We start from the raw sequence: 24125 nt of genomic DNA, 5'->3' as shown, positions 1-24125 counted from the left end.
GTTATTGGAAAAATCCAGAAAAGGTTGAGCTGATTCCATTAAAAACCACCCACGGACTCTTCTCGCAAGGGAACGCACTTTCTCAAGAGATCCGGGGGCGCCTCCGCCCCTCCCCCACACCCGGGGCGCGGCTGTCCCTCCCACACCACGGCGGGCAGAGTTGTGTCCCCCCACACATGCACACGTTGATGTCCTACCCTCAGTCCCCAGGACCCCTGGTCCATGTGACCGATGTGCTGCTCCATCTGACCCAGGCCTGCACGGGGGCGGGGGAGGGGGCCCCCAGGTGAAGACTCCAGGAGGGGCCTCGGGACCGCAGCGCGGCCGACACTCTAGAACCCTGAGCGAACAGAGCTGTGGTGTGCGGGCCCTCAGCCAGGGGCACTCGGTCCCCTCAGCGCCCCGCACGCCCCCTGCCAGGGATCTGGGTGTCAGCCCCCTACCAGGGATCTGGGTCCCGACACCGTACCGGCGCCCTCTCAGCCTTTGTATCGCATCGGGGTTACGTGACAGGCGACGGGCGTCAGCACCCCCGTCCCTGTTGAGAGTCACAGGTGAGAGGTCCCTGGGGGACACGGCGTTCTCCCCCTCAGGCTGCTGCCCTCGTCTGTCCCCATGGTTGTTTCCAGACGCCAGGGGCATCGGGCTTGGCCCCTGACTTGGGGTTTGCGCGGCGTGCCCACGCCGGGTCTAGGAGCGGCCAGCCCCGCCCTCTCGGCTGGGCGGCGGTGTCGCTGTCGCGGCGGGGACACGTCTGCACTTGGCAAGGCGCACACCGTGAGATTCTCGATCGCGGTTTGCCGCAGCTACGAACCCCTGTCCAGGCCCCGCTCCAGCCCAGGAGCTGCCGGGTGACACAGTCTCAGTGTTCTGTTGTTTTCCGTGTGGGCAAGCAGGGAGGGGCCGCGATGACTCGCTGCTGCCCCGTCGGGCCCGTGGGGGTCACAGTGCTGTGTTTGACGGGCCTCAAGCCACTCTGCCTCTCAACTTCTGGAGAAATTCCAAGTGCTGTCAACAGCTGTCAGCTCGTTCTTAAAGGGACTCAGCCAAACATGCTGTCTGCACAAGGGATGAAACAAGTGCGCTGGGACCAGGCCGGGGGCCACTGCGCAGCCAGGGTGGCTGGCCCTGAGTCGCTGACCCGCCACTGTGCCCTGGGGGCTTGTGCTTTCCCTGCCGGGGCGGTGGGCGCTGCCGGGCCAGAGGCCTGCCCGCAGGAGCGGCGGGGAGGGGGCCCAGGGCTGTGGCGCAGAGACCAGGGGCTCCCTCCCGCCCCGCCAGTGCCCGCCTTCCCGATGGGGCGGCTGTGGGGGAGGGGCCGTCTGAGGTTCCCAGACCCCGGCGGTTCCAAATCAAACCCAGGTGTCAACCTGCCCTTTGCAATGCGAAGTATTATCTTGGCGGATTTTCAAGGGTCAGTTTTGTCTTAGGCGGCTTCTCTGTGTATTTTTCCATTGCACATCGTTGGATGTGTTCAAAGGAAGTTTATACAGGATTACGGGGTAAACCTGATACAGACAGTGACGGTGACACACGTCGAATCTGGCATAAGCGTTTCAGGGTTTTCTCCTCCTCTGTGCCGCCTCTGTCCCCACTCAGCCCGGCAGGCGAAGGAAGACAGTGTTCAATAATGGAGATCACGGGCGCACACACGCTATTGTCACATATGTTATGTAGTTAACGTATGTGTATGACATATATAAGAGTATTTAATAATTTAAAGTATCTGTTTATTTTAATTACAGTAAAATGCACCCTTTTTGGGTTTACAGGTCAACAGGTTCCAGTAAATAATGGCTCTTTGAGTAAAAAAGACTAAAAGCTGCTCACGTAGAAGACTCCCACTGTGCGGGAGGAAATGGGGTCTTGAACACCCAGCTTAGTCCTTCCCTCCTCTCTCAGGAGGTGACCAGTGTTAGCGTGTAGCTTCCTGAAACAGTGAGCATTCCTGTTTTACATGCAAACAACGGAATATGTACACATGGTATTGTTGTTCTTAATTTTTTAAATGTTTATTTTTTGAGGGAGACAGACACAGGGCATGAGCGGGGGAGGGGCGGAGAGCGAGGGAGACACAGAACCCGAAGCAGCTCCAGGCTCTGAGCTGTCCGCACAGAGCCCGACGCGGGGCTCAAACCCACGAACTGTGCGATCGTGTCCTGAGCTGAAGTCAGATACCAAACTGACTGAGCCACCCAGGTGTCCCTGATAATATTTGTTCTTTTTTCTTTTTTTCCACTTACTCTGTATTGGACATTGTGTTATAGGAGCATATCATTATTTATTGGGGTTGCTGAACTGTGCACCTACAACCTTTTCCAATCTTTGTATGGGATTGTTGATCTTGTTGATTTGAAAGAGCTCTTTATATATGAAGCAATTCAGTCTTCAGCTGGTCAAGAGGCAGATTTATTATGAAGTCAGTGACGTTCAGTATTCAGAGATTCTCACTTGTATAAACGCTTGCAAGACCCTGGAAAGGATTCACCCAAGTAAGTTATTGTCACTGATTGTCACTGCAGTCTTTCTGGAGGATTGTCCCTTCCAGCTGGGACTTTCCCTCACACTCATGTTTGGACAGGCGGTGGGCATTCTTGAGATCCGGTCAAGAGGCAGTTCTGCTCGGGTTACGTTTAATTTGGATTAAGTGGGCTATGTTTAGGGGGCTTTCTGTCACTTGTGGCTTTAAAGATAACCACTCGCTGCTATGGAGAGGGACGGCTTCCTGTAAGACTTGGCTCTTCTCTGTGCTGAGTTATCCCTCTTGGTCCTGCATGGCCGAAGGCCTTACCGTGACACGGACCCGTCTCCACACAGCTCGTGGGGCTGGGCCCTGGGGCACGTGGTCCTGGTGAGGGACCAGGAGGGAAGTGGAGGAAAGCAGCGCGAGGGTCGCCCTCCCGGCCCTCCGGACCCAAGCTTCTGCCGATGCCGCTCGCCTCCTCGTGTGGCCGAGCACCAGGCGCCTGCGGGAACGCCGTCCCTGATAGTCCAGCAAACAGACACGACCCATCAGAAGCCTGTTGACTGTTTGGTGCTAATCAGATCACATACAGTTTCTCAGAATTCAGATCTACTCCCCGGGACTTGTGTTCCAACCCCCAAGTACGTTTATTATAATTTTACGTGAAGGAAACTTGTTAAAGATACTTTTAAACTACCCATAGCACTTCAAAAGAACAAAATTTTATCAGTTATTCTAGGGGGAGGGATTTTTCTGTCTCTTCTCTCAAAAGAGAAAAATGTTACAAGGTCACTGTGCGGAGGTCATCAAAGGTTATGCAGCTAAAAAGAAAAACAATTTTTTAAAGTTTATTTATTTAGAGAGAGGGAGAGGGAGTGTGCACAAATGGGGGAGGGGAAGAGAGAGAAGGAGAGAGAGAATCCCAAGCAGGTTCTGTGCCATTAGCACAGAGCCTGACGTGGGGCTTGAACTCATGAACAGTGACATCACCACCTGAGCCAAGATTAAGAGTTGGATGCCTGACCACCTGTGCCACCTAGGCGCCCTGCAGCTAAAAAATTTTTTAAAAGTATTATGGAGGGGTGTCAGACAGTTAATTAAACCACAATCCTAGGGGCGCCCGGGGGGCTCAGTCGGTTAAGCGTCCGACTTCAGCTCAGGTCACGATCTTGCGATTTGTGGGTTGGAGCCCCGCGTCGGGCTCCGTGCTGACAGCTCAGAGCCTGGAGCTGCTTCGGATGCTGTGTCTCCCTCTCTCTCTGCCCCTCCCCACTCACGCTCTGTCTCTCCATCCCTCAGAAATGAATAAAGGTTAAAAAAGATTAAAAAAAACCCACAATGCCATTTTTCTGGATCTTGTGATGTTTGCAGGATTTACTAGCTTTTTGAAGCATATAGTTTGTTGTAATTCATTTTCCTATTCTTTATAAGTAGTCATATCTGCACTGTTTTTTATTAGATTTTTTCTTGAACAGGGCTCCCCACGGAGAGTGAACTCCGGGCCCCACGAAACGGGGACCCACACCCGAGTCTGCAGTCTGGGTCACAAGCATTTTATCCGTTTGTAAGGTGTCTTTTGGTTTTGTCCGCGGTATTTTTTCACTGCGGAAGTTTGACACCTCCACATGGGCAGATGCGGTGCGGGCTCCTTCTTTCCTTCATCTCTGGGGCTTCCGCTTTGCTGGTTTCTCCTGGTTTTTCCCTTTCTGTGTTTACATACTTGATGCATCTGAAATTGATTTTCGCATAAGAGCGTTGTAAAGAAGTATCCAGTTTGCTGAATATTTATTGAAGAACCAGCCTTTTCTTGAGTACAAGTGCCGTGTAGCACATGGGGGGCTCAGTCGGTTGGGGGTCCGATTCTCGATTTCAGTTCAGGTCACCATCTCCGTGGTTTGTGGGATCTGACCCTACGCGGAATTCCTGCTTGGGACTTTCTCTCTCCCTCTGCCCCTCCCCCACTTGCAAGGGCACATGGTCTCTCTTTTTCTCTCAAAAACAACTTAAAAAGAAGTGCCACTTTATTGTATATTAAGTTCTCATCGGTAATTGGATCTATGTATCCAAGTCTGTCCTATTGATTTATCTGTTCATGCAGCAGGACCAAACACATTATTTACATACTGATAATATATTTTAACATCGGGCAAGTCTATTATTCCTTCATTACTCTTGTTTTTTTTAAAGTTTATTTTTGAGAGAGGAGAGAGAGAGAGAGAGTGTAAGAGCAGAGGAGGGGCAGAGAGACAGGGAGACACAGAATCAGAAGCAGCTCCAGGCTCCGAGCTGTCAGCACAGAGCCTGATGTGGGGCTCGAACCCACGAACCGTGAGATCATGACCTGAGCTGAAGCCGGACGCTCACCTGACTGAGCCCCCAGGTGCCCTAATTAACCATTCTGAAGTCAATAATTCACAGCCTTTGGTACATGCAGTGTTGTGAACGCCACCTCTGTCTAGCTCCTACACAGTGTCGTCCCCCAGAGGAAACCCTGTCCCCGTCAGCTGTCCCCTCCCTCTTGCCTCCTTCTCCCACCTCCTGGCCACCACGCCACCCATCTGCTTCTGTTGCTGCAGGTCTGCGGTTCTCCTGCACCGGAACCCGGCGCATCATGTTTGCAAGTCTGGTAGAAGGTGTTAGGGCTTTATTCCTTTTGATGGCTGAATAGTATTCCACAGCCTGGACCACATCTTGTTGATCTGTCTGGCCATCAGTGGCCGTCGGGCTGTGTCCACCTTCTGGCCATTGTGACCAGTGCCGTGGACACAGGTGCGTGGGGCCGTCTGTGTGCAGATCTGAGCCTGACGCTGCCCTCCCTCTCTGCGTCACTGTGGCGGGTGACAGCTGCCCGCGGGAGGGAGATGGAGGAGCGGGCTGTCGGTTCCTGCTCCTGGTGTCGGTGGAGACGGCCGGGGTTTGGGGGCGCAGCTCCGAGAGATGCCCCCACCTCGAAGGCAAGTCCAGACGCCTCCCGTATTCGGGAGCAGAGGTGAGTCCTGCCGAGGGAGACTTCTGGTCGACCCGTGTACCGCCGGGCCTGGGAAGGAGTCTCCCTGTGGCCATTTAGCTTTTGGAGCGTTGTGGCTCCTTTAAAACCCATTTTGTTTTTGTGAAAGCCGTCAGGTGAGTGTGTTGATCGGAGAAGCAACAGGGGGGTCCTCTGGAGAAGCCCCTGCTTCTGCACGGAGGACCCGCACACGGCGGGCACACGCTGGCCGCTCTCCTGGTCCCCGGAGACGCGGGAGTCGGTGTGTAGGGCTCCCGTCGCCGGGACAAATCCCTTAGCACCTCTCAGTAACACATGGCGGACCTTCTGTCCTGGGAGGGAGTGTGTGGTGAGTGTGTGTGCGTGCGCACATGCGTGTAAGTCCAGCACGTTCCTCGCCTCCTACTGTCTTGCACGCCCGCGTTGCTAGGGAGCTGGTCCATTGGCCCCAAGTTCTGAGAGGAGGAGGAGGGGACGCGGCATTTTATTCTCTTTTGATCCTGGAGGCTCAGCGGCGGCGGGAGCCCGACCAGAGGGTAAACACCGGCCAGCTCGCGGTTCCCCCTAATCGCTTAATTCCTGGCGGCGTTTGGGTGTCTCAGCGTCCCGGGGGCGAGCCGCCGAGGGCGCTGTTACCTTGACGCGCCACGGCAGCCCAGGCCCCCGGCCCTTGCGCAGGAGCCCCCGTGTCCCCGGCAGGGGAGAGGGGGCTCCATCCAGGGAGCACCCGGCCCCCAGCCCTGCCCGGCTCTCCCTCCGGCTCCTGACCTGACTGCAGCTCCGGGGAAAAAGAAACTGACGGGGAGGGAGAGCCATCTTGGGGGTGTGTGTGTGCGTGTGCCTGCGTGTGCGCGCGTGTGCGCGCCGAGCCACGGACAGCCCATAGGCTCTGGGCACAGGCTGCATGGCGGACGCTTCTCTCTGCCTCCTCTCGACCTGCCTGCCTGCGGAAATCTCCTGAATCATTTCTAGCTGGATCTCAGCGGCGCTGGCACACCAGGGCCCCCGCCGGCTCTGGCTCTCGCTCTCCCTCCCCGTCCCTCCCTCCCCGGCCTCCCCGCTCCTCCTCCCTCCCTCCCTCGGCCCGGTTTGTAATCTGATACAGTAGACTGCAGTTGTCCGCGCCCCTGCCGCCCCGGGCTTGGCACGGCTCGCTTCTAAGGTAGGCTGGGGTTTATTTTTTTCTCCTAAAAATAGCTCCCGTTTCCCCTTCACCTTCCCGCACCCCCTGCCGCAGCGCGTGATGGCGGGGCGATGGCCGGAAACTCTCGGCCGCGACAAAGTTTATTTTCCAGCGGTTAGAGGATGCCCTTCGGTGTGGTGTGGGGTCCCGGTGCCGGGGAGCCTGGGGGAGGGGGGGAGATGTTTCCAGACCTTTCCACCGGCTTGTGGTTGATGCTGCTGCTTGGTCCCCACGGATCTGTTTCCAGAGGGCAAGACCTGCCGCTTTCTCCCCCAGTGCGCGGCCGGCTCCGCCTTCCTGGCTTTTCCGAAAAGCCCCTCTGGGCGAAGCTTGCGGGGCAGTGCCTTTCCAGCCCAGGGGGAGGGGGTGCGACGTGGGGTCCGTGCCCTGCGGGGGCGGAAGCTGGGGCTGTGGAGGGAGGGGTGCAGAGGGGAGGGGGTGTGGGCCCAGAAGAGAAGCCTTGCAGTGTCCTTCGCAGCTGGGCTCAGCTGTGAGCGGACCTGCACGTGCAGGAACTGTCCATTCGTGTCCCGTAGACTGACTTGAATGGTTGGTTTGTCAAAACACATGTTCCCGGCGGGATGTGCATGTGCGTGTGCCTGTGCGCCCGTGTGCGTGAGCGTGTGCTCGGGAGCACGCAGCAGGCTGGTGGCCCGGGCAGGCGCGCTCCCCGCTGGAGATGCAGAGTTTATGAGGCTGGAAGAGCTGCCAGCAGGGAAGTCGGGTCTGGGAGAGCCCCAGGCAGTGGCAGGGGTGCGGCTTGCTCTCTTGCCACCCAGGCCTCTGTGGAAGCAGGTCTGCTCGGGTCCCCAGGGGAGGGACGCAAGTCAAACTCACCCCGCAGGCAAGGTGAGCAGTCCTGGGGGTCCTTGGAAAAAAGCTGCCCCCCCCCCAGCCCCAACACCCGGCCCCTCTTTCTCCGAGCCCTGCTGGCCTCACCTGGATGTGACTTCGGTCCGGCCCTCTGCCCTCAGAGTGTGGTGGGGGTGTCCACGGGACGGTGACGCGGGGTCCGGCGTGGGCTGTGGTGTGGGGGCAGGTGCAGTGACAGGCTGGGCCCCGCGTCCCTGGCCGCACAGCAGAGCGCGTCCAGGTGACTTCAGGGAAGTGGCTGGCAGCTGCCATTCCCCACCCTCCCCTCTGAGGCGACAGACCCGGTCACGGAGAGGTCGGCCTGTGGACCCGGGGGCTGCTGTCCCCCAGGGGCCCGCATCTGGTTCCCCGGGGCACGTCTGCCGAGACCAGGGCGCCGGCCCCCCATCCGGATGGTGCGTGTGCGTGTGGACGGGCCGCGCGGCCTCCCCGAATGGGGCCGAGCCCAGGCCAGGCTGTGAGGTCCCAGCCCTGGGGGCAAACGGGCAGGCGGCCGGCCAGCCGCCTTCTGCACGGTCACTTCCAGTTTCCTTCCTTCTGCTCCGAGCGTGGCTGGTGTGAGGGAGGGGACGGCGTGTGGTCAGCGGGGAGGGACGAGCGGGACTCTTCCCAGAGCCTGCCCTTCGGGAGCGTGGGAGGAAGGCGGTAATTTCATCAGAGCCGAGGTTCCCGGGCGTCAGGACACCGAGTCGCCGGGCGAGCGCTCAGAGGCCCCTTGGAGCAGGCGGGGGGCGGGGGCCACCGGGCCGTCTCGCGGGGCGCCAGGCCTGTGGCCCAGGGAGCCGCCTGGAGGGGCGCGGGGGTTTGCGCGTGGCCGCAGGGCCCCCACCATTTCCGGGAGGTGTCCTCCGTCCTCTGAGCCGTGGCTGAGGGTGACGAGTGAGGCGTGGCCGTCACAGAGCCGCCTCCCGCGTGCGTCCACACTCACCAGTGGGGGGCTTCCTGTGCCACCGACGCTTTTACCGCCCCGGCTCCTCGGCCCTTCGCCACGTCGTCTGCCGGATGGCGGAAACCCGGCGGCCCTGGGCACCCCGGGGAGGGCTGGCCGCCCTGGCTGTGCTGGTCTGTCTTGGCTGAAGCCAGCTGCTCACGCCAGCTTCCGGAAAGTTCTATACCTTGTTTCTTTGCTTTCTTTTGAATTCGGTGGTCCTAGCCGGTGACCTGTGCTTCCACCTGTTTGGGGAGCTGTCGGCCCTGCTCTGGAGCCCCTGGAGCTGCTCGGGGTGTAGGGACCCCTCCTTGTGCCGTCACTGCTGGCCCCTCACTTTTCCCTTCCTTGGTTCTTCTGTCCCTCCCTTCGGACTGCCCACAACCCCTCCCTCCCCCCACTTGGCTCGTTCTTTCTCCTCCTGTTTACCCCCTCCCGGCCCCTTTTCCTTCGCCATCACAGACCTTTCGTGCCCCACACAGAACCGAGGGCTTGCGTTTACGTGGACGGCTCCCTGGAGGTGCTGTGAGGAGCACAGGTCCCAGCGCCCTGGACCTTGACCCGAGTCCTGTTTCTGCATCCGCGTCAGTTTCTGGGTGCCGCGCATGCTCCATAGTGCTCCTGGCCACGGGGCGCCGGCTAAGCCGGGCTGCGGCCGGAGCCCTGGTGCGTGTGTCCCCGCGGTCCCGGGGGGCGGGGGTCGTCTGGGGGCGTCTCAGAGTGGACGGCGGGGCAAGGATGAGTCTGCTCCGTTTGGGCGCGTTCTTCCCGCCAAGCCAGCCTGTTTCTCTGCGTTCCCGCCAACGCTCCACACCATCTAGCGCTCTTCAGCCCTGGAGACCCCACCCTCCTCCGCTGTCCCCTCCAGTGTCCCCAGGGTTTAGGAGATGCAGCAACTCCAAGTGCCCAGCTGGAGGCAGCGTGGAGATGGGGGGGGGGCTCTTCAGATCCACTGCTCAGGTGCTATGGGGCCTGTCACGGGCTGGAGGACCCCCTCATGGTCTGGGGTCCGCCTGGCCATCCTCCTGGTGACAGACGCTCACACGAACCCTCACCTGCCGAGCCCAGACTTTGATTCACCAAGAGCGTCAGAGACTCCGTGCGACTTTCGTCCTGTGCCCGTAACCGGTCCCCTGCCTGCGCGGGGCCGTCTGTCCTTCAGAACCGTCCGTGCTTGGCTTTGACTAGACCAGCCGCCGGGTAGCAGGGCTGGCCGGGTCACGACTGGCCACGCACCAAGTGAACACCTGAAAATCAACGCTTCGCTTCCACACTGCGTTTCCCCATTTCTTCATTTACCGATGGGCCAGGATCCTCATAAAATGCAAGAAGCCAGGGCCCCCGCGGACTTGGGAGGGGCCAGATCATCTCTTCTGGTCACCCACACGGGCACGGGGCGTGTCGTGACCCCGGGGTCTCCGCGGGGCGGGCGGTTGGGAGTGGTGTGGCCTCCGGAAGAATGGAGAGACCAGGGAGGCGCAGACGTGCATCTGGAATTTCGTTCGCTGACACCGTTGTCGTCTGCCTTTCCACACAGACGCTCTGCACATAGTAGGAGGTCAGTAGAGATGGTTTTGAAAGGTCCAGTGCAGGAGCGGCGATGGTTTGCGCATGTCTGAGCTGGGGCCCCCCCCCCCCCCCCGCAAGTCCTGGCCACTGGCCTGTGCCTTGTCTCCTCGAGCCCATTCAGGAAGCACACGTGTGCACACATCTGTTCCTGTGACAGCCCTTCCAGTACAAGGAAGCTTCCGGAAGGCAGTGCTGGTTTCTTCTTTATCTCTGTGTGCCCAGGGACCAACACGGTGCATTCGTTTACTCATTCAACAAACATTTGAGTAAGTGTTAAATACTAAGTAGACTGTTAGGTGCTAGGCATAGAGCAGGGAAGGTGGATGAGGTCCTTGCTGCCATGGAGGTGACATTTGCATGCGTGCGAGTGTGTTGTGAGTGCCAGTGTGCGTGTGCGAGTGTGCGAGTACGTGCGAGGGTTGCAGGTGGGTGTGTGCGTGCGGGTGTGAGTGTGTGTGCACGTGTGTGTGTGTGCGGGTGTGAGTGCGGCCACAAGTGGTGAGTAAACACGATGAAGAGATGGCCAGACTGAAGAAGAGCCAGGCCGAGGATTACAGCAGCCCGATGAGAGCCTGGGACTGGGTGATCCTGGAAGGCCTCTTGGAGGAGGTGACGTTTAGGCTGAGCCATGAATGATGAGCTTCCTGCTGTGCAGATACCAATGCAAAAGTCCTGACTATGTGAAGGAAGGAGGTTGCCCCCCACCCCAAGGCTTCAGGTCCCATGGAATTCGGTGCTGTGGGCGCTCACGGGATGCTACCAGGGCAGGTGGGCTGGCAGCAGACTGGGACCCAACCTGCACCCATGGACCCTCTGCATCAGCAAACCAGCCAGTGGGTGCCCTTTCCTTGGTCAGCTCCGTCTTCAGGGAGCTGGCCGTAGGCATCCCTTTGTTGAGATGCAAACGTTCCCTTCCCCTGCCCCGCCCCTGCCCTGCGCCCAGCCCAATGCCTTCTGATGGTCCTGCTCCTGAAGCAGGCCTTCCCAGTGGACCCTGCAAGTGTTGGCTAATCTAGCGGATCTGGCGGCGGGGCTTCGGCGAGGTCGCCTCCGATTAGCTGCTCCTGCTGCCAAAACCCAGCACGTCCTGTGTGATGACAATATTTAGAGTTGGCGGCTGCGGTCGGTTCAGCAGAGCGGGTGTGCGTGGCGCTGTGGTTCTGGTTCCTGCTGACTTTCCGCTGCGTTGTCGCCTCGGTAGGGGGCGGAGAGCAAACGTGCGAACGTGGCAACAGGTGTGTTTGCTGGCTTCCACGTCTCCCCAGAGAAGGGGCCCCGAGCCCCAGGACGCCGGGTCGGGGCTGCGTTCTGGGGCCCGGGTCTGCTCCGCACGCCTGCTCTGGTGGGGAGGCGAGCCCCCAGCCCCGCATTCGGTGCCCCCTCCGCGCCCCTCCCGGGCTCCGTGGTTCCGTGTTCCGTTCCTGACTCAGCCCTGCCTCCTGGCGGGGAGCCCGCGTTCGCCCCGAGCAGCCAGGAAGTACGAGAAAAGCACTAACAACAGAACAGTATGCTCGGCATTGTTAATGCTGGCGTTTTATTCCAGAGTCTTCTCTGTGAGGGTCTGGACCGTGTTAAAACGTCTGCGGTGACATGGTGACGTCACTTTCTGTGGCTTGCTGAACGACGAACCCCTGAGCGAAGCCGTCCTGTGGCCGGTCCGTCCTTCTCGTTGTTCCCCGTGGTCACACCCAGCGCCCGGCTGCTGGATCGGTCTGCGCTTTTCTGTGTGAGGCACCGGGCTGGACCCTGGGGACGGTCTCGGCCGCATTTTATGGCAGGGTCCCCGGGTGCAGCGGGGCCACGGGGGGAGGCTGGAGCCGGCAGTGCGCAGAAATTATGATGTGGTCAAAGCCGGCCTCGTGTCCTCTCTGACACCTCCCTTTCCTCCTGAGTTCTCTGCAAGCTGAGTGCCTAGGGCCACCCTCCCCCCAGACACTCCAGCTTGAGAACCGGGGTCACGCTATGCACATGAGCCGTGGCACCTGCGTGGATGTGTTCGGTGGCTGGAGAGCGGAGTGGGTGTGGAATGACAGGGGCACAGCCAGCGTGCCCCAGGGATGGCAGAGTGCACTTGTCACCCCCCGACTCAGGGCAGCCCCAAGGCCCCCAGCCCTGCCTGTGGTCCCTCCTCTCCTGTTGTGAACCGCTTCCCAGGCAAGAATTAAATATGAGAATTTTGTGAACAGCTCTTCAAGCCACACATGCAGCGGTCCCGCCTGCCATGGGCTCAGCATCCTTGGTGCCCTTGCTTTTTACGCGCATGAGGCTGAGGCCTTGAGAAGCGGGCGTTGTTGCTAGTAGCTCAGACCCGTTTTTCAGATGAGACAAAGGTGTGAGACGACGGAGCCCCTCCCAGGTCACGCAGCCGCCGGAGACGGGCCGCGTTTCCCCCCTCCGCGTGCACCCCCGGGAGGAAGAGTGAGCAGGGCCCCGTGTCCCGAGGGCAGCGAGGGGGGCGAGGAGTGACCAGGAGGCGGCCGGGGGAGCGGCATGGCCTGCCTGGGCCCAGCAGGGTCCCTCTGGATGCCGGGTGGGGGCTGGGCTGTGGCCTGGGGGTGGACCTGCGGGGCCGGGAGGAGCTGAGATCGCGGGGTCTCAGTGGCCGGCGTGAGGCGAGGTCAGGTTCGGGACATGGCGGGAAGGAGGGGGCACGTGTTGGTGGGCGCGAGGCAGGGGTGCTCAGCGGATGGGGAGGGGAGGAGAGGCTCGGGCCCTCACAACGTCTCGGGGCTTTTGCAGAAACACTGATGCCTGCAGATGGACAAACTGCGGTCTGTCTGCGTGTGGGATACTGTTCAGCTGGGGACAGGAGGAAGTGCTGTCACGACTGTGATGTGGGCGGACACGGTGCGGGGACAGGAGCCAGACGGGAAAGGCCACATGCTGCGTGATTCCATTTATGTGGAATGTTCAGTGATAGCGGATTCGGGGCCGTCCAGGGCTGGGGGGAGTTGGGGGGCCGCGGGCATGTACCGGAATGTGTGGGTTTCTTTCCAAGGCGATGAAGATGTTCTAACAGTGGCCGTGGTGATGGCGGTGTGTACCTGGGAATATGCTGGAAACCATTGAATTGAGAGAGGCGGGGAGGGACGGGGCAGAGGGGGCGGGGAGAGAATCCCAAGCAGGCTCTGCTCTGTCAGCACAAAGCCTGACTTGGGGCTCGAACTCATGAACCGGGAGATCATGACCTGAGCTGAAATCAAGAGTCAGATGCTTAACCGACTGAGCCCCCCACGTGCCCCTGAATTGTACACTTTAAGTGGATGAACTCGTTGCTCTGTGAATTCTATCTCAATAAATTCATTTAAAAAATATGGACAGCCACGCCCCATCCCAGAGCACCTGTCCTGAGAGGCTGGAGTGAGCCCTGAACACAGGGACTTCCCAGAAGCCCCCAGGGACGCTGGCATGCTGTCTGCACCGCTGCCTCTTCCTCTCCCACGGGACTGGGGCTGCCCCCCATGTTCTCCGTGGCTTCCTCAAGGGCGCCCCTAGTGGGGGTGCAGGAATCCTCAGTTGTCACGGCTCCTGCCCAGCCGGCGCCCCCTGGAGGGCAAGGCGTGACGGGTGTGCGGACGGCGGGCGCAGGGTGGGGGGCAGTGAGCGGGGCTGGCGCGCTGATGTGGGCGGCAGGTGATCCCTGCTGGGTCTGTGCACCGTGGAGGCTTCACTGTCCGGGGCTCCGTGGGTCCTGCTCCCGTTTTCTCTCAAGAGCAGAAGAGTCAATCTGGTCATTTGAGGACAAATTCAGTCACGTGGTGTTTTCTTGGTCATTTCAGGATTTCACACAGTTAATGCCTGTTTTGGGGGGGCGGTGAGGTGTGTGGCAGGGCACTGGTCGCCGGGGTCAGCCCTGCTGGCAGAGGCAGAGTCGGGCGCGAGCAAGCTGATCTCGAACATTCTCTCTGCCTCCCTGGGACCCTGGAGAAGGCCTCTGGTATCACGTCAGAATGCGGTCCTGCCCCAGCGGGCACCAGTGGTGTTTTTGGAATAATTGCATTGTGGATTGGCATAATCCACTCTGGATTAAAAATTCCACTAACGACTAGTCCGTGTGGAGTCCAGGGAGGGGCGCGGCCGTAACCAGAGCTGACGTCTGTGGAGGCGCCCGTCCTAATGCATCATGGCCGTCAGCTCATCTAGTCGGCAGGATGGCCCTACAGGGCAGGCGCTGCCCCCCACGTCTTGCAGATGGTGGACTGAGGCCCGGAGAGGTGGGGGGTGCGCAGAGGCTGGGCGCAAACCCATGCAGCCGGGGAGCGCCGCAGCCAAGATCACCGTGGGGCCTTGGGCAGAGCCACGCCTGGAGCCACGGGGCCGCCCCACTCCCCGCTGCAGCGTCTGCAGGAGTCAGACCCTGAGCGGGCCTCTCTCAACGGCCTTCAGGAGGCAGTCTTGGCCAGGCCCGAGGGCTGAGTCGACAGTCGGCTGTTCTGATCTTGGCTTGGCGATTTCCTGTCTGTGTGACTATGGACGTGTTTCTTAACCTCTCTGTGCCTTCATATTCTTATCTATAAAATGGGAAAACAGGGGCGCCTGGGTGGCTCAGTTGGTTAAGCGTCCGACTTTGGTTCAGGTCATGATCTCACGATTGGTGGGTTCGAGCCCCGCGTCAGGCTCTGTGCTGACCGCTCAGAAGCTGGAGCCTGCTTCCGATTCTGTCTCCCTCTCTCTCATCCTCCCCTGCTCATGTTCTCTCTCCCCCTCTTTCTCTCTCTCTTTCAAAAAATAAAAATAAAAAACGAGAGAACAGTGGTGTGTGTCTCCTCCTCAAAGGACCGCTGTCATCCCTAGCTGGTAAGGGCAGCGCCCGAGGGTCGTGGCTCTGACGTTGCTCCCGTCAGACGGGGAGGCTGCAGACGGGTGTTTTGATGGTTAAAGGAATTAAATGACATGAGCCGTTTAGAAGAGGGCCTGGCGTGTAGTGCGTGTTCAGTAAATGCTGTTATTAGTGGAGTCCAAACAGACGAGCCAGTGAGATGATGATGGGGTTCGGAGGATCACGTGTCGGGATCCGCTCCCGTTCGCGTTGACGGGGACCTTCCCTGTTTGCCCGGCACCCGAGGGCGGGCCTCTGTGTCCTCTGCCTGCGCCCTCCTCCCCGACGGCCTGGCAGAGGGGGCCTGGCGGCGCGGTGGCTGGCTCACGCGTGGCTGCTTTATTAGAGGCCCGCCGTTGGCTTGCCTGAGCGGCTCCTCTAAAGGCCCGGCTCCGAGGCTTAGCTCGGGCCAGCGTCATCCCGACTCCGCGGTTCCCAGCGTCTCCACAGCCCGAGCGCTCTGAAGTCTGTTCTCCCTTCGTCTCCCGGGCAGGGCAGCCCCGGTTTTTGTAGAAGCTTCTGCAGCTTGTTTATTTCTCCGGCCTTAGCGGTGTGCAGGAGAGAGGCGGCCTTGATGGGCGGAGGCCCCGGGGAGGCGGGCGCAGGCCACGTGCCACGGGGGGAGGGGGGAGGTGGACGTGTCCCTGCCCGGCCAGCCCGGAGGGACGGGAGGGGACAGGCGGCAGGCGGCGCGGGGGCTGCCAGCATGGCGGTGGGGGGACAGACGCCTGTGTTGATGTCCATCAGCGAGGAGCGGTCAGAACGGTGGTCTACGGGGGCGCCGACCGCTGCCACCAGGGTGGCTCTGTGGCCCCCGCCCGTGGACGCGCCGACGGGAGACCGTACCCCTTTCTCCCCAGAAGTGGGGGCGCCCTGCCGCGTGCCGTGCAGCTGCCCTGGACGCCAGGTTCTCGTCTTCATTTGGAATTAACGGTGCGGGGCTCTGGCAGGTCACTTCCTGTCGCCTCAGCGTTTCCGGGCTCCGTGCGGGCAGCCCCCCACCTGGTGGGCCGAGCGGGAGGGCCCTGGCGGTCTGGGGGGCCGGCCGGACCCGCACCCTCCCTGTTCCGCGTAGCCGGCCGAGGTGATAGCTGACTTCATACCTTTTCTCACTGGGCTCGTGTTCCTTTAAAAGACATTTAGACGACATCTGAAAAGGAAAGTTTAAGATAAAAGCTGAAAATAAATGAAGGCTCATGAGGTGACTGTAAACGAAGTCTGTTTACCGTCTCAGGTGACGTGAGCCTGACCGCGTCCAGCCCCCTCCTGCCGGTCTGTCCGGCTCGGCCTCTTCTCGTAACGGGGGGGGGGGGGGGGAGCGCTCGGAGCCGAGGGGACCCCCTGGCGGCCGCCCGAGCTGCCTCTCGAGGATGCAGATGACCGTCATTTTCTCACCCGCCGAGTTAACGCTCTTTACGTCACGCTGAATATTAGGAACAGACGCGGTCGCAGTGACAGGACAGACCCCGCTCTGCCGGCGCCCAGGGCATCCCGCAGCCTCGGGGGTCCTGGCTCTGCGCTGCGTCTCCCTGGCGGCCCAGCGGGGGGCGGCGGGCTGAGGCCCCGAGGCGCGTCCACGTCCGGGTCCCTGGCTCCGGGACTGTCCCCAGCGTAGCAGTGGGTGTGGTTCAGTCAGGTGCCTCTGAGGAGAGGTTGTTACCCTGGATCGAGGCAGGGGGGGCTTAGCTGCTGCCGCATGTTTATAAGCGAGGGGCAGACGGACACCCAAGGGCGAGGCCACGTGACCTTGAGGACAGATGCGGTGATGTGGCCACAAGACACGGAGTGCCGGGGGGCTAGAATGTGCAAGGAGCAGGAAGGATCCTCCTGGAAGGCCCCGGGACCTTGATTTCAGACTTGAGGTCCCCGGATCTCTGAGAGAACGAATTTCTGTGGTTTTAAGCCACGCAGTCGGCTGCAGTCCGTGGCCACAGCCCCATGAACTCACACAGTCAGCTTTCCTGTTATTTCCACCACATAGACAAAGGACTGGGGCACAGAGAGGCCAAGTGAGTGCCCTGGGGTCACACAGCAGACAGCGGCCAAGCCAGGCTTTGAACGGGTGGTTGAACGCGATTTGGGAACCCCAGGCCCCCCGGGCTGCACCCCCTGGGCCTGTCTCGTCAGCGCCCCCACCCGGGCTGAGGGCAGAGGCAGGGGCGGCCCGCTGAGACTCACCCAGGGAGCACTTCAGAAAATGGAGGGTGCCGCATGGCAGATTTCTTCTGAGTTTAAAACCTGCTATTTGCAGGTACATTGTTTGTATTTTCAAGCCGGAGGCCGGGGCTCAGCCTTTCTGAAAACCTGTGCAGGGGTTGGGGGCGGTGCTGGTGTGATCAGGGGCCTGGCAGGGCCCTGCCCCTCTCACCTCTGCCTCCTGGCCCATCCGGTCCCCTCTGGGGGCCCTGCCGCAGGGAGCAGCGTGTGTCCCCTCCCCCCATTTGAAGCCAGTGCACAGGGCAGGGCCATGGAGGGGGAGATGATGCGGGGGGCTTGGAGCTGGGGACTTCCCCTGTGTGTAGCAGAGGTGGGAGGTTGAGAGGGGCGCAGGCCTCTGCACCCCTCCCCCCATCAGGAACCCCCCCGCCCCGGCCCCCCGCACGACCTGGGCTGCCGGGCACAGGTGCCGATGGCTTCCTTCTCCTCCCCTGGGTGTGCCCTCACCGCACCCGCTGAGGTGGCCGACCCTCGGAGCGCAGGCGAACGCCATGAGCCCTGAGCCGGCAGCAGCTTGTCTGGGCCCCGGGCGGGAGGGGAGCGGGTCACGTGGGGGCTAATCCCCCCGATTACACGGGGGTCTGACCCCGCCCTGCACAGGCCTGCTCGGCAGGCGGGGGTCCGCCCTCCCCGGGCTGCAGGGCCCCGGGCGGGGGTGGCTGGAGGAGAGGATCCACGTGGCACAGGGAACGTCCCCTCCGTGTTTAAAACCCACGATCACTTAGGCCTTTCCTGCCTCCACACGGTCCTCAAGGCACTTTTCCAGCCCTGATGTGAAGTGTGGTTTCCTCATTAGTGACTTACGGATTCCCGAGTGGCCTGTGGTGTGAGTGAAGGGTGAGGTACGGGGCAGCGAGGGGCGCCCGAGGGTGAGAATGGTCGTCGCAGACGGCGGAGCGGTGAGGGGCACATGCCGGGTGGGTGGCGCCGAGCCCCGCCCTCGTCCCCGCGGCAGCGGTTTAGGCTCTGGGCAGACGGCGCAGCCGGGACCCACCGCGGTGACCCAGTGACCCGCAAGCATTATGGAAGATCCCGTTAGAGTGGATTCCAGAAGCGCCAGCAGCGTTTGAGCGACAGGAGTGCATTGTGGGAAGTCCCGGCCCAGGGAAAAGAGGAAGCAGGTGGTCGCGAGCCTCTGCACCCGGAGCCCGCCCGGTCCGCCCTCACTCCTTGAATTCTGTATTTTAGTGAACTTCCACGAAGCCCTGTTATTGATTCTGATCCTGGGGGTGGAACGTGCGGAGGAAATCGAGGGGCCAAGAATTTAGTGCCCTGTCCCAGGTCGCACAGTGTGTAACTGGGGTCCATGTTCCGTTCTAGCCCGTCCGATTGCGGTCTTCCTGCCGGCCAGCTCGCCGGGGGTCCTGCTGCGGGAGGCGACAGCGAGGCTCAGGTTCTGTGCAGCCGGGAGAAGAAGGGGGTGCTCGCGTTCTGGGTCTCTCCCACGCCCCGTTCCTGCTGCCTTCTCCTGCTCCTTCGCCCGTACGTGCTTACTTCGTTGCTGCTTGTGCTGGGGACAATTCTGGATTTTACCCCAAAGCACGTGGCAGAGGGCGCCTCTGTAGGCTGGCACTGCGGACGGCCAGCGGCTCAGGCCCGGGTCGGGAAGAGTTGTTGTGGGAACGGGGACCAGAGGCTGTGTCCCGGGCTGGCGTCAGCTGGCGCCCGGCACAGCAGCGCGTCTCCACCTGTCGGAGCCCGTGTGGCGTTGGGCGCGGGCCCTGTGCCTGAGCGCTGTGTCCAGGCTCCGGGCCCCTTCGAGGATGCGTGCGAGGGTCACGTGTGCACCTCCAGGCGCCGAGGGACGTGCCTGGCAGAAAACGCCCCTGGCGGGGGAAGGAGGGGGCTGGGAAGGACAGGGCGCATGCCGTGGCAGCTCTGTCCCCCTTCTGCCGTGAGGTCGTGCGGTCGGCTGCACCCTGGCCTGCCCACTGAGCTCAGGCATCGTTCCTGAGAGATGTGCAGTTGTTTGGCCCAAGGACCTTGAAAAAACAAATGAATTCTGTGGTTCCCAAGTAGTACTGATCCGGGTCCTGTTGCTTCAGGGGCTGGACCTGGCCCCTAGTGCTTGTGTGTGCACGTGCGCGGGCGTCTGGGAGCACACACGCACACACGGTCTGGTTCACGGCTCCTCGACTGCCTGGGTCTCACAGGCCCGTGTACTGCGTCTGTTGAACTTTCTCCTCGGCTCTAGAAGCTGAGGCCGACCCACGAAGCGGCTGGAATTGGGGAAAGGCTGAGGTCTGCGGGCAGCGGCGCGGTCCTGCGCTTGTCTGAGCCTGGGGGGAGGCCTTCTCCCCGTGGTGGGGTCTTTCTGTGGACCGTGGAGCGCTCAGTGCCCCTGCCTTTGTGGGCCACCTGCCTCCAGTCACGTTTCCCAGGCAATGGGAGAGGCCTTGGCAGCTTCCTGTGGCGGCCTCCCAAGTCAGGGTCCCTGAGGGCTGGGGTGACAGAAGGGCTTGCTTTGGAAGCAAGTTCGCCGGTCACGTGGCCGCTGCTGGGGAGCCGTGCGCTCAGGCCTCCCCCGGGTCTGTTTCGGAGCCGCTGCCAGGCCCTGCAAGGGGGCCACGGGGAACGAGACGGTGAGCTCCGTCCTGAGCGGCACGCGGCCACGCGGCCAGGGAATCACAGGGCTGGATCGTTTCAGATGGCGACAGGGGCTGAGAGCACGGGGCTGTCTGGGAGTGACCCCGGGGGCCTGGCGGGTCCCTTAGGTCTGGGGAGTGGCATCTGGACAGGGAGTGGGGCAGTGGGAGGGAGCGCCGTGGGAGCTCCTGAGTTTCTGGAATGTTCCGTCTGCCCCCTGCTATCTGAAGCAAGCAGTGTGTCGGGTGGACAGTGCGGCGGTGGAGGGAGGCGGGTGGGAGAAGGCGGGGAGCCCGGCAGGCGGGAGGGCCGTGGGGGGAGCCACGGTGTGATCTGGAAGGGCCTGCGTGCTCGGGCAGGGGGGCGGGGAGGCGGGGTCTGCCCTAGACCTGGCGGGAGTCGTGTCCGGGTCCAAGGTGGGACTGGGAACAGTGTCTGGAACAGCGGCAAAGCCTGATGGAGATGAGTCTCGTTTCTTCCGATGCCTGACTCCGCAGGGCATCCCTCCTCCCCCAGGCGGGTCCCGCCGGGCAGCTGACCCGACCTGTCGTCTGGGGTCACATGGGCCTTTGGGCTCCTCTCACTGGCTCTCACAGCAGTGATGCTCTGGCGTCACATTTTACTTTGAGGGTTATCTTCATTCATCCCTGAATTTGCACTCAGGGCCTGATTGCTGGACTGCTCACCCCTGAGCCCCACAGACCCGGCGCTCCCCTGGGTGTTGGAGGAGGCCCGGATCGGCGGCTCACACCAGGCGGCGTGGGAAGGGCGGGTGCCCATCGGTGCGCGGACGGAGGCACAAAGCTGTCCTTCCTGCAGCCGGGACGAGGGGCGACGCCCTGCCCCCACACGGACGCGCCTGACAAGCGTGACGCTCAGTGAGAGACGCCGGACGCCAGCGGCCACGTGGGGGCGGGTCCAGTGTGCGAAGCGTCCAGGGAGGCGAATCTTAGAGGCGGGAAGCGGATTGGCCGGGGAGGGCAGGGGAGGGGGCGGCGGGCTGCGGGTCTGTCGGGCTGACGCGCACGGAACTGGACAGCGGTGACGTCCGCCACCTGGGGTGAGCGTGCTGTCCTGCCGCGTCACACGGTGCACGTGGTTCAGGCCGTCGCTTCCGTGTTGTGCGTGTTTTATCCTAATTAAAAAGTGGCCCCTGGACTAATGACACCAAACGCAGGTGAGGGGCGGGTGTGGTGACTCGGGGACACCCCCCGTTCCGCTAGCCGGGCCTGCAGGGTGTCGCCCTGCCCTCCCCGCCCCTGCGTGGCCCCCACGCTTTGCCCCTGCAGGTCAGAGGGCGGGAATGGAGCGCAGCGGTGACGGCTCGCATCCTCACAGCCTCAGCCCCCTCACGTGCAGCTCGCCCTTGGGTTTTGGGGTGCTGATCACACGTCGAGGGCTTCCCCGAGTGGGCTTTTGGCCCGTCTGTGCCTAAGACAGAAGGAGGGGTGCCTGCTCCGGGTCGATGGGGCGGCACTTTCTGGGGAGCTGGCCGGCCAGCCCCGGACGTGGGGCGGCAGAGGGCGCCCAGACGGGCCTGCCGGGTTGGTCCCTGCGTTTGCCGGGAACCCGTGCGGGGAGTCGTTTTGTGGGCGTGCCAGCAGTTTGGCCCAGACTGTGCTCCCCGGTGAAGCCGGGACAGACCTGGTTCCCAGACTCCAGGTGGGAGCCGTTCCTCTCAGGAGCCTCGTGTTCCTTTTCTGATACAGGCTGTCCTTTCCTTGGGGACCTCCTTATTGTCCTGAGGGCAGAACAAATCCCTAAGCCAGAGGCAGACAGTCCCTCGAAGACGCTCGGGGGCCGAGGAATGAGGAGTGCTGGAGAAACAGGGCGAAGGTCACAACGGGCTGGTCAGATTCCCTGATAAGGTCTGCAGACATGTTGTGTTTTCAATGCTGAGTTCGTGGCCAATGTTTAAAAGCACAGGTGCGCAGATTTCCCGTCATATTGCAGGTCTCTGCCGGTCTCCTTGAGGTCAGAGGCCCCGGCTCCACCGTCTCTGCTTCTGTGTGGCCATGGTCACCCTGTGCGGCCGGCTGGCCGTTCCCTCTTCAGTGCTCTACGGCCTCCCCTGCCTGCTTGGTTCACCCCTGCCCCCGGCCTGCCGTGCTGGCCTCCGTGTTCCTGACCCAGCGTAGGATTTGCTGTTATACTCTCACGTTTTGTTAAATCTCTCGGCTGTGACTTAGCTGAGCCGTGGGAGCCCCTTCCCGGCCTGGGAGAGGAGACAGGGCAAGACCGTGGTGGGCAGGGCCGAGCCGGACGGCCCGAGGGCGCCGGCAGAAGGGAGGGGCGCTCCACGGGTTCAGTCCTTGGGGCGCCCGAGCTGTGTGCCCGTGAGCTCAGCTGGCCCGCCGGCCCGGAGCCGGGTGCAGTGATAGGCCATGATTTCCTGTTTCCATAAATAATCCTGCCAGGCGGGTGATGTAATTGGCTTAATGAGTCGTGCTGTGGGAGTCGGGCCTGGCCCAGGGTGCGTGTTCCTTTCGTCCCCTCTGTGGAAATTTCCTTGGGACTGGAGCGTCGTGGCGCTAGTGCGGGATTGGTCTGAACTCGTCTCGGCACCCTGGGAGCGTGGACGGAGAGGCGGGTCTGGGCGACGGCTGGAGCAGGCCCTCGGGAGGTGCGGGGTCTGAAAACACCCTTTTCCAGCCTGAGCTCACGTCACGTCACGTCCTAAATCATGGCCAAAGGCAAGCAGACGCAGATGCCGGCCCCGTGTTTGTGTCTCGTTGGATGCACTTGATGATGCATGGCTGTCTCCTTAGTGACGTTTTCTCCTGAGATTCTCTGTCAGCATCTCTCAGAATGACGTCATCACCGTGTGCACTTAGAGAGGGCCGTCCGTCTGTCCCTCCCCCCTCCTTCCCTCCCTCCCTCCCTCCTCCATCCCTGTATCCAACCAACCATCCATCGCTCCTTCCATTCATCCATCCAGCCACCCGTGCCTCCGTCCCCGTCTCCCTCCCTCTCTCCGTCCATCCACGTGCTTGGTAAGCCCGCAGTTCTCGACCAGGTGGTTTGCCACCAGGGACGCTGGCTGTCACTGGGGAGGGCGAGCTCCGGGCACCTAGTAGGTGGCGGTCAGTGGTGCTGACAAGCCTCCCGCAGTGCACAGGGCAGCCCCGAGCAGCAAGTAACTACCCAGCCCCGGACCTCAGTGCTGAGGCTGAGTACCCAGCAGGGCCTCCCCGAGTGTGTGCTTTCCCGCGGGCACGGGGCTAGGCATCGGGGACGAGGTGCTGAAGGACGGAGGGTGTCCTTGTCCTCGTGGGACCTCTGCTCCGGTGGGGAGGGGGACAGACACTCAGTTCCCAGTGTAACTGTAGTTCACACGCCAGGGGAATGAGTCAGGGCACCGCGTAGACACGTCTGGAGGCACAGCATCGGCTGGAGTGCTTGAAGTCCTCTCGGGTGAGGAGATGTGTCAGTTGGGGTTACGTCATCCAAAAGTAAGAAAATGTGACTTGCTGTGGCTTACACAAGTGGGGGTTTCACTTTCCCCCAGGAAGCCTGACAGCAGGGAGCTGCTGACGGTGGTTCAGGGCTGGGGTCTCTGTCACTCTCTTGGGTTTTTCCTCCAGGTCATAAAGTGGCTGTTGCGGCTCCAGCCACCACGTCTGTGCTCATGCTGGGAAAACAGGCACAGCCCCTGTAGCTCTCCCGTCAGGACGGTAGAAGCGGTCATAAGCGCTCCCTCAGTAGATCTCTGTTTTATTTTTTTTATTTTTTAATGTTTATTTTTGAGATACAGAGAGATGGAATGCTAGTGGGGGAGGGGCAGAGAGAGAGGGAGACAGAATCTGCAGCAGGTTCCAGGCTCTGAGCTGTCAGGACAGGGTCCGACGTGGGGCTCGAACCCACAAACTGCAAGTTCGTGACCTGAGCCGAAGTCGGACGCCCAGCCGACTGAGCCCCCCAGGTGCCCCTCAGCAGACCTCCTCTTACGCCCTGCTGGGCAAGTCAAGTCCACGGCCCCTGACACGGGAAGTGGGAGAGGCCAGCACTGATCCCGTCTGGCCTCACTGGTGGAGGCCCGTGTGGGAGGGAGGCCCCGGGGGTCAGGCCGCCTGTGACACTAAGCCGAGCTGGTACTGATGGGGGGTCGGGCATCTGGAAACCCGGGGAGGGTGTGCCGGGTGGAGGGGACCCTGCTTCCCGTGTCCGGGGGGCCAGGCCTCCGCGACCTTTGGTCAGGGTGCCACTGGCACAGGCCTCCCTCCGGAGGCTCTCGGGAGACGGTCCCGGCCACCCCCGGCCTCTGGACTCGCGGTGGTGTCCCTGCAGCAACAGCCCCCTCCTCCTCTGTCTGTGAGTCTGTCCCTCCCTCTGTGAGTCTGTCCCTCCGCTGTGTGTCTGTCCCTCCTCTGTGAGTCTGTCCCTCCTCTGTGTGTCTGTCCCTCCTCTGTGAGTCTGTCCCTCCTCTGTGTGTCTGTCCCCTCCTCCTCTGTGTGTCTGTCCCTCCTCTGTGTGTCTGTCCCTCCTCTGTGAGTCTGTCCC

At 61.5% G+C, this 24125-nt stretch overlaps 1 long non-coding RNA gene across 1 annotated transcript in view; it reads left to right on the top strand.

Moving 5' to 3' along the window:
• The first annotated feature begins 6362 nt into the window (after window positions 1–6362).
• Window positions 6363–24125, top strand: part of LOC115277585 — a 91025-nt gene continuing 73262 nt past the window's right edge. The window contains exon 1 of the long non-coding RNA XR_003902427.1: window positions 6363–6612. This is a non-coding gene — a long non-coding RNA (uncharacterized LOC115277585). The remainder of the gene's footprint in view (window positions 6613–24125) is intronic.

Source organism: Suricata suricatta, chromosome 14 (genome assembly GCF_006229205.1).
Source record: "Suricata suricatta isolate VVHF042 chromosome 14, meerkat_22Aug2017_6uvM2_HiC, whole genome shotgun sequence".
Classification (NCBI taxonomy): Eukaryota; Metazoa; Chordata; class Mammalia; order Carnivora; family Herpestidae; genus Suricata; species Suricata suricatta.
The sequence above is the reverse complement of the archived record's forward strand: the minus strand, read 5'-3'. Positions and strand labels throughout refer to the sequence as shown.